Source organism: Castanea sativa, chromosome 3, assembly GCF_040712315.1.
Source record: "Castanea sativa cultivar Marrone di Chiusa Pesio chromosome 3, ASM4071231v1".
NCBI classification, from domain to species: Eukaryota; Viridiplantae; Streptophyta; class Magnoliopsida; order Fagales; family Fagaceae; genus Castanea; species Castanea sativa.
In genome coordinates, this window is record NC_134015.1 from 10,322,312 (window position 1) to 10,332,243 (window position 9,932).

The following is a 9,932-nucleotide window of genomic DNA, read 5'->3' on the forward strand; positions in this document are numbered from 1 at the left end:
TCCCTAAGGATACTCTTTAGCATGACACTTGTTTGTTAACATCAACAAGACCCTAATTATTATTAAGCGAAAATGCCCCACCCCTTGGAGGTTTCAACTTTTAACTCCCTAAAGTTCCTTACTCGCCAAATTGACCCCTCTGACTAACTTACGTTAGCTCTTATGGATGAAAAAATCCTGTGACCACATTAAGAAGACACACCAACTGATTCGCTCTACTGGTTACATAATGGTCACGTGATTTTTATGTCTATAAGAGTTAACAAAAGTTAGTCTCAATGGTCAATTTGATGGATACGAAAACCACAATGGATTATAACTTTATAAGCTATAGAAAAAAATGTTGTACTCAGTTTACAAAACTTTCACTTTTACGGAATCTATGAGAGGTTATGACAAACAGTTGTATCCGCAATTTATGCGCTATACTTTAAGCAAATCCATAGACTTGCTAGTTCCTTTTTCTTCAATATTTTGGAAATCTATCAATTGGATTTCATTTGGAAATCAAGGTACCCTTCTCAATTTTTCTCTTTAGAGAACATGACCATCAGATTGCTCTGGGAAAAGAAAGGAAAGAAATGCAATTACCCACACTATCACAATGGTCTTTCATAAAATTATGATAATATTAGCATACGCAAATTGAAAAAACGTGAGCACAAGGAGAAGTAAAAGCCAAAGAAAAAGCAATGGACATCTTCCCGGATTCAAATGCTTCTAACTCTAATTTAATATAGTATGTTACTCTCTTTTTTCTGCAGCTTGATTCCCTTAATTCATTTATCAAAAAATATTTTTTATCATCCCTTCAAATTCTTTCTTGATTAAATATTCAACAAATTACAGACAAGACAAACCTAATTAACTTGTAAGGGTTTTAATACCTGTTACACAAAAAGCGTCTTTTGATACTCCAAGGAACTACACTTTTTTTATTTTTATAATCTATTGATTCTATTCAATTATATTCAAATTTTCATTATTCCAAAATTTACTAAAAGGAGAAAAGGCTGGGAAAAAATGGAATAGATAAAATCATAAAATCTTTTCAAAATATTTTTTTTGGTCTCTTGTTTAGGAATTTGAGAAAAAAAATTATTCCCATGGTAGAAAAAATATCATTCCCATAGTAGAAAGTTTAAGTAAGAATAAATGGAATGATTAGGAATGAACTCAATCTTTTTTCATCAAAAGCCCAATTTTTAATTCTCCAAAATTGGGGACAATTAGAGAAAATAGAATGGAGTTCAAGAAAAATTTGATTGAAATCCCCATATTGCCCATTTATATTTTACAAATTTCCCATAATTCCCCTTTCTTATTTATTACTGATCAGTCCATTATTATGTATTACTCTTCTATTTTTGAGACATAAGGTCAAGGTTGTGCAAGTTTTTTATTCCAAGACTTCATTTGAAGTCTCTTAATTGTGTATCACCCTTTCATAAAGATTCATTTGAGTCATATAACGTAGCAAAAACCTTCTAAATGATTTCTTTCTTCTTCTTCTTTCTTTTCTTTTTTTTTTGGAGAGAAACCTTCTAATGATTTTGAAGCAACCTAGCGGACAACACGATTCTATGACTCTAATTGAAATCAGGTTCATAGTTCACTTACACTTTCGCTTCTGATGAAAATTCCTTCTCCATAAGAAGAGAAGACATTTGATCCTCGTACTGAGACAACTTTGTAGCATACATCATAAACTTGTTGGAGAAAAAGTGCATACCTTAGGGTTTAAAACCTGCACCAACCTTAATTACACCATAATGTTCCTTAAGCCCCTTCTCCACCATAAAAATGTGTCTGTTTCCTTAAATAAATAAATAAAAATGTGGTTGATATGAGCAACAATCTCAGTTCATCAACAAAAACATTCTTCTAAATGTGCACCATACCTTTGATTTTAGAACTGAACATGTTTCACAAACAGACTAAAATTACTTACAAATGGGTCTAAAAAGGTAAGAGTATTTCCTTAAATGATAAACAATTTCAAATTCTAAACTTACCAAACTTAGAAAAGACTTGACTCAACTCAACTCAACAGTCTTAAAATATATTTATTTGGGGCAATCTACAGATATATTTTGCCATTCAGCTATATCTAGAAATAAATTTCTGCGAAGTCACTAAACAGCAACATCAAACACATTTTTCCTAGAGCTCCACTTATCTATATGTTAAGCCCTCAGCTAAAACTAGATTAGTCCATACATATAAATTCATTGTTCTTCAAAATCAGTAGGTGTAAATGCTCACCAAAAATTGAAGACTTCTTAGTCACCTTTTCTTGACAACACCTTCCAAAATCCCATCAATTCCGAAAGAACCAGAAAATTGTTGGTTATCAACTGGACCAGGCAGCTGGAATGAGATAGAGAAGTGCCCCGGTGGGCATAGATTCTGTGATTGCATCTGAAAAATTTGGGAGTTCTTGCAAACTATTTTTTTCACCAATTGTTGTTACACCCTTTATTACTATCTTTCCATCAGGTTCAACCTCACAACTGAAATCCTCTGCAGTCAGAAATGATGGCCAGACTCGATAACCACAGAAAGGTGAACATTAGAAGCTGGCAGTAGGAATGAGATAACCCAATCATGATTTTCCAAGCATACAAACTCAAATGTTCAGAACAAGTCAATTAGATAATTCTTGAAAGTCTAAAGTGAAGGATTAGAGACATAAATGAATTAATGTACAGAGAACAGATGTAAGAACAATTCTAATTTGTAGCGAGTCCAAACCAAACCAATGTCAAGAGGTATGCAGTTATGCCAGCAAGCTAATGACTATATCACATGATCAATACCGGTGTTCCTCATGTATATAAACTAACACAGAAAAGGCCAAACAAACAACCACAATTCATACAACATTATTTAGAAATAAAAATTGTCCTAACAACAATTATTGCAAGTAATTCAAGATTCAATATTTGATCACATTTTACTGGGTGAATAAAACTTACTCTCACACCTGGAAGGGTGATACCAAAAAAGTAAGAATCAGCGGATTCTCCAATGTCCATTGGTCCTATAATTGGTCCGATCTAGCTGCACTCCCAGTCAGTGCAACCCCAAATTTAGTGGCATTGGGCCGACCCTAGGCCATCGCCTAGCCCCTACTAGAGAAAGGCCCCAAATTTTGGGGCATAAATTGATTTATGTTTTCAAAATATTTTTGGAGATATGGAAAAAAAAAATATTGGGTGTTACATTTTCCTTCGACTTTGGAATAATTGCAGAGACAAGACAACTTTAAATACATAGATCTTACATATATATATGTGACACTAATCATAAAAAGTAATTTATATAGAAAAATGCTAGAAATGTTATAAAGTTTACGTCATAGCCTTTATAAATTGAAGTGATAATTACTATGATTTGTGGACTTCAACAACCCATTAAAAGCTTTGCTCAAAAAAAAAAAACATTAAAAGCATTTTTGAATATTTTTTGTGATTGGTAATACATCTTTGTAAGCTCCATATTGTAAAATTTATATAAGGAAAAGTTAATGAATACTCTAATGAGAGTATTGATTTAGAAAATATTTTTATAATTTTTATGTAAATAGAAAAAATAGATTAATTAATTTTTTAAGACTTTTTATATTTCTCATGAAAGTGTTATCAAAATGTTCTTAAAATGACTTATTAACAATTGTGCTAAGGGCATGCCATAACTGAACCCCACAATTTATAATATCTTTAACATCATTTATTTAAATACTTATTTATTATCTTCTTGGACTGTGGCGGTATGTCTCATCCTCCGAGTCTTTCACCACTGGTTTTTCTGTTTATTCAATTGCTTCGTTGAAACAGACCACGGCCCAACACTACCCCTCCTTGCTGGAACATCAAGTACATTGAGCACACAGCTGCATTGTATCTTTCATGGAGTAATGGACCACCAAAATTGGCCATTGTATCTTTCAAGTTTCATTGAGGTGATTGGGCTCCCGAAAATGATGACTTCATGGATGGCCTTGAAACCCAATCCTGCAAATGGGAGATGCCATTGGATGCCCATGCCCAGTGGGATCAAAGAGCTACACTACTTCATGGTCTTGGGTTTTCTAGCCCAACGAATCATCAAATAGATTAAATCATTAAAGCTACCCAAGTCTACAAACTCAGGCAGGCCTACATTTTTTTCCTGGCCTAAATTGCCCAAATTTGAATAAAAGGCCTCATAATTTTGGTCTTAAATGTATATAATAATAATACTCATATAATAATCATATATATCATATTCTTGGCGCATAGATAAGTTTTTAACAGTAAAATTTGTAAAAGTTTTTAAAATTTTTCATTCACTTAATGATGATTATTTGGATTTCTATTAATATATACTTTTTTGATATGCAAAAGTTATTACAAAAAAACGTACAAATTAATGTAAAAATAAATATGAATAATGACACTTTAACAGAATAATATATGAGAATTTGAATAATTTTTTGTGATTAGTGACATAACAATTTGTAAGATCTATATAATTTATAAGAATTATATAATAAAAATTATAATATTTTTAACATCACTCAATTTTTTGGGTCTTCTCAAAAGTTGAGGATAAACAACAACTCACGTTTGAAAAAAAAATTTATTGACTCACATATTTTTCTCTCTAGTAGGGGCCTAGCTTTTAGAGCTTGTAGGTCTTAGATGTGTTAGATTTTGTTTTCTTTTTTGTTAGAATAAATAAACAAGTTGATATACTCAACTAATCACTTGCTCCACGACACTAATTGTCGCATACAGTTTTGGTATCGGCGTGTGAGTGTATTCTCTTATCTCATTCCCCTTCTCCTATATATATGTGTGTACGTGTGTGCGCGCGTCCACGTGGGCGCGCTTGTGTTTCTCAAAAAAAAAATTAATCACTTAGTAGGTTTTAATTAGCTTAACTAGTAAAGTTTTTAATGGTTGAATAAGACATCTAGGGTTCAATCCCTCCCTACACCAAAAACCGATTGGTGTTTTAGGTTTTTAGCTTGATGATAAGGAACTATCATTAGGAGCGAACTCCATAAGTTGAATATCTCTCAAAAAAAAAAAAAACTAATCACGTGGAACCAATCAAATTTACATTAGAACAAAAATTTAAAGGCAAACGCAAAAATTACGATTTAGTTGAACAAATGACTCCAAACCTCATGTGCTAAGTAAAGAACAGCAGTAGACATCAGTCCTCGGCACAAAAGAGATGCATTGCAGATTGAACAGAAAATAAAAGTGAGATTTCAGCTTTCGTGTAGGAAAGTAAGGAGCAAAGATAAAGCCAGATGGTTAGGTTAGTCGAGTGTAATAGAGGCTATTAATAGTTCACTGTCCAGTACCTTTTTTTGAGAAATATAGCACTGTCTAGTACTTAATTAAGAACATAAAGCTTCTTTCTTTCTTTTTTTTCTTTTTTTTCTTTTTTTTTTAGAAACAACTATTAAAAACCTAAAGCTAAATCCAGGCAAGAACTCCAAATGGCAAGTAAAGAATATTTTACCGGACAACAAATCTTAATTTGCACAGATACTCGATTGCTTGCAAATTGAAAAAAGAAAAAGAGTGGGTTTTAGTAGGAAAGCTATAAAGCCAGAAGAATATAGAAAAGAAACCATGGTACACAGTACACACTCCAATCACCCTACAACCAGCATTGAGCAAGTAAACAGGTCATGTTGTAGATTACTGTTTACCCGCAAACCTCAATACCAGTTGTGGGGGGTAAAAGCTCTTGAATGAACATTTGGGTTTTGAGCCTGATTGGCTGGTACCAGTTTGTTTTGATCAGGGTTTCTAGGCCCACAAGTCAGTTTCCACTGTGGAGGTCCGAGAAGTTGTCCGAGGAGGAGTGTCTCCTCGGACAGGCTCGGCAATGACTCTGGGACTTGCTAAATGGGTTAGAGGCAGGATTTTGGAAAAACTGATGGGTAAAGGGGTGACCCAAGTACCCTCTAGAAGTAAGGATGTGTAAGAAATATCTGAGGAAAAAGCTGCTACCACCACATTAAAGGCCCTGCATCTACCTCCCTAGCCGCATTAATGGGAAAATGACCTCTAAACAGCAGAATTCAACCTTCCTGCTATTATTTAAAAACTTCAAGAAAGTGGTGGATGGGACAGGTATCTAAGGGAGGGAAGATTAGTATAACACGTGGATGAATCAGTGAAGGAGAAAAAGTATATAAGAAGACTAGAAAGGAAAGAGAAGGGGACCGGCCCCTTAGCTAAAAAAAAGAACTAAGAATTGTAAATTTTGGCATAGAAGGAGAATATTTATACAAATCATTCTCGGCTTACGTCCGAGGAGGTCTTTTTGTCATACCTGTTTATCATTTGCACAGATTGTGGCACTCTAACCCGTTTATTGAACTTCCAACATCCCGAACCTAGGTTTCAAATCTACACTTTACAAATTTAATTGTATAAGGCTCAGTGGGCCTGAGCCCATCACCTGCTTTTGGGTCCAGGTACAATTGTGCGCTTACAATTGGCACCGTCTGTGGAAAATCTAGCGTTGAAGGAATTGGAACATTATGGCAGGCTCAGGTCCGCATCATGCAGAGTCTCAGGGATCCCAGCCCGAATATCTTTTTGAGCACCAGAAGGATCGGGAGGGAAGTGTTCATACCGTATGTCCTGGCGCGAGTCATACGCGTGGAGGAGGTAATGCCACCTATGAAGACGATGCCAGGGCCATGCAGAGAGAGATTGACCACCTCAAGAGAAAGCTACACCGTGTCAGACGAAGGCGGGCTTCACCTCCATCTAATCCTTCTTCAGGGGAATCTTGGGGAAGCAGTTACAGTTCAAGGTCCAGGACTCCCCCTAGTGAAACCTTCTCTTGCGAAAGGGATGACCTACCAGGTCGTAAGCATAAGAAGCTTCCCTCCAGGGGCTTAGGGAACGATGCTATAAGCCGAGCGTTACACCAACTCTCAAAATCGCCCTTCTCACGCAGGATTGAGAAGGGAAGGCTCCCTAGACGGTTCACTCAACCCACCTTCACCATTTATAATGGCAGGACAGACCCGGTGGAACATGTGAGCCACTTTAATCAGAGGATGGCGGTTCATTCTCAGAACGAAACCTTGATGTGTAAAGTCTTTCCTTCTAGTTTGAGACCTGTTGCTATGAGATGGTTTAATGGACTAAAATTCGGGGTCTGTCAATTCGTTCATGGAACTTACTAGGGCATTCGCGTTTCGATTCATTACATGCAGTAGAGTTCCTCGGCCATTGGACTCGCTATTATCTATGGCCATGAGGGAGGGGGAGACATTGAAAGCATACTCCGACAGGTATTGGGAGATGTTCAATGAGATAGATGGAGATTTTGACGAAGTGGCAATTAATACTTTTAAAGTAGGTCTTCCCATTAATCATGATTTAAGGAAATCCCTGACCAAAAAGCCCGTACGGAGTGTACGTCGTCTCATAAACCGCATTGACGAGTACAAAATGGTCGAGGAAGATCAACAGCAGGGTAAGGGTAAGGCGAGGGTTATCCCGCAGGAGAGAAGGGATTTCAGGTCAGACAGATATCATAACAGTAAGCCGAGGAGAGGTTACTCTGGGCAGTCTGGCTCAGCCATTCCTCAAGCAGTTAATACTGTATTCTAAGAACTAGTACACCAACTGCTGGAGAAAGTCCATAAGGAACCCTACTTCAAGTGGCCTAGCAAGATGGCGGGGGACCCTACGAAACAGAATCAGAATCTTTTTTACTAGTACCATCAGGATATGGGTCATACCATCGAGAATTCACTACACCTGGCAAGACCGGTTCCTATCCTACCAGGGTGATGGCAATGTCACACTCCCAGGCCGAGGAGTCAGGCTCGAAGCCGAAGAGGATCAGAGGGAGTGCGCATGTCTTGGGATTCTTTGATGAGGATAAGGTTGGGACTATCCAATCCCATGATGACGCCTTGGTGGTCACGTTGAGGATAGGGAATTACGACGTCAAAAGGGTGATGATCGATCAAGGCAGCGGTGTGGATATTATGTACCCTGACTTATTCAAGGGGCTTAAGTTGAAACTAGAGGATCTCACTCCTTATGACTGCCATTAATAAGTTTTGAAGGGAAGACCGTTGTACCAAAGGGACAAATTCGATTGTCTGTACAGTCTGACTCGAAAACAGTCGAGGTGGATTTTATTGTAGTTGAGGCATATTCCCCATACACGGCCATCCTTGCCAGGCCCTAGCTGCACGCTTTGGGTGCTGTCTTCTCGACTTTGCATGTTAAAGTAAAATTCCCTTCGGGGGGATTCATCAAAGAAATTCTTAGTAGCCAATCAGTGGCCAGGCAATGCATATCGGCCGCAGTACTACATCAAGCCAAATCAAAGTCCTCGGCCTCGGTTGGGAATGACCTATAGCAATCAACAACTCTGGATGCGCCCGATGCGGTGACAGCAGAAGAGGCCATGTGTGAAGATTTGGAGAGGTTTCTAATAGCCGATGACCCCGAGAGGTTCTTTCAAGTTGGGATACGGTTACCACACTAAGAGAAGATGGAATTGGTGAAGTTTTTGAAAAATAATATTGATGTCTTTGCTTGGGATCCCCATGAGGCTCCAGGGTTAACCCAAGCTTCATTTGTCATCATTTGAATGTCAACCCTACCGTTGTTCCTAAGAAGTAACCACCTCAGTGTTCCTCCAAAGAGCATTTCAAGACTGTTAAAGAAGAGGTGCTCAAGCTCAAAAGGGCTGGTGCTACTAAAGAAGTTTTCTACCCGGAGTGGTTGGCGCACACAGTTGTGGTGAAAAAGAAGAACGAAAAGTGGAGAGTGTGTGTGGACTTCACAGACCTAAACAAAGCCTGCCTAAAGGACTCGTTCTCGATGCCACGCATCGATCAGCTTGTGGATGCTATGGTCGGGTATCCTCGGATGAGCTTTTTAGATGCTTTCTAGGGTTATCATCAAATACCATTGGCGTCGGGTGACCAGGAGAAGACTGTTTTCATAACTAGATATCGACTCCAAGAAGTTTATCTGGAAGAATATTATCACTAGGTTTGGGGTACCTCACATACTTATTTCAAATAATGGCGTCCAATTTGATAGTAGAGCTTTCAGGAAATATTGTAGTGACATGGGCATCACAAACAGATACTCCACCCCAGTTTATCCTCAGGGACATGGGCAGGCCGAGGCCATTAACAAAGTCATAGTCAGTGGACTCAAGAAAAGACTGGATGACGCGAAGGGTAGATGGGTAGAGGAGCTACCATATGTTTTATGGACGTATCGGACTACGCCACGCAGATCCACTGGAGAAACACAATTCTCTATGACCTACGGGGCCGAGGCGATGATACCTTTAGAATCTGGTTTTCCCACGCTAAGGATGAGTTTTTTTAGCCCGGAAAATAACAATGGCCTCCTTGAAAAAAGCCTGGATCTAGTTGAAGAGCGGCGAGAGGCTGCTATGGTCCAAATGGCTTATTATCAGCAGAAGCTTAAACGAGGGTATGACGCCCATGTGAAGCTAAGGCCCCTAGCGCCTGGGGATCTGGTGTTAAGGAAAGTTGTGGGTACTGCCAAAAACCCAGCATAGGGAAAGCTAGCACCAAATTGGGAAGGACCCTATCGGAGCATCTCTGTAGCTGGCATAGGATCATATCGATTAGCTGATCTAGATGAAAAAATTGTACAACGCCCCTAGAATGTAAACAACCTACGAATGTATTATTATTAATAAAGAGTACTCTTATCGTTCGTTGTTCAAATTTTCGATATGTACTTAGGATTATCTCTTACTATTTCTAAGTGTCAAACAGAAACTTGGACATGCATGGTCCTCAGACCACATGCCTTGTGAAAATTGATGTCTTATCATGTGTTAAATAGAACCATAGTTATGTCAGGTCTACAGACCTTCTAATTTGGGAAAATTAACGT

At 38.0% G+C, this 9,932-nt stretch overlaps 1 pseudogene; it reads right to left on the reverse strand.

Moving 5' to 3' along the window:
* Positions 1–2,286: 2,286 nt before the first annotated feature.
* Positions 2,287–3,941, reverse strand: LOC142628491 (alpha-crystallin domain-containing protein 22.3-like; annotated as a pseudogene).
* Positions 3,942–9,932: the final 5,991 nt, after the last annotated feature.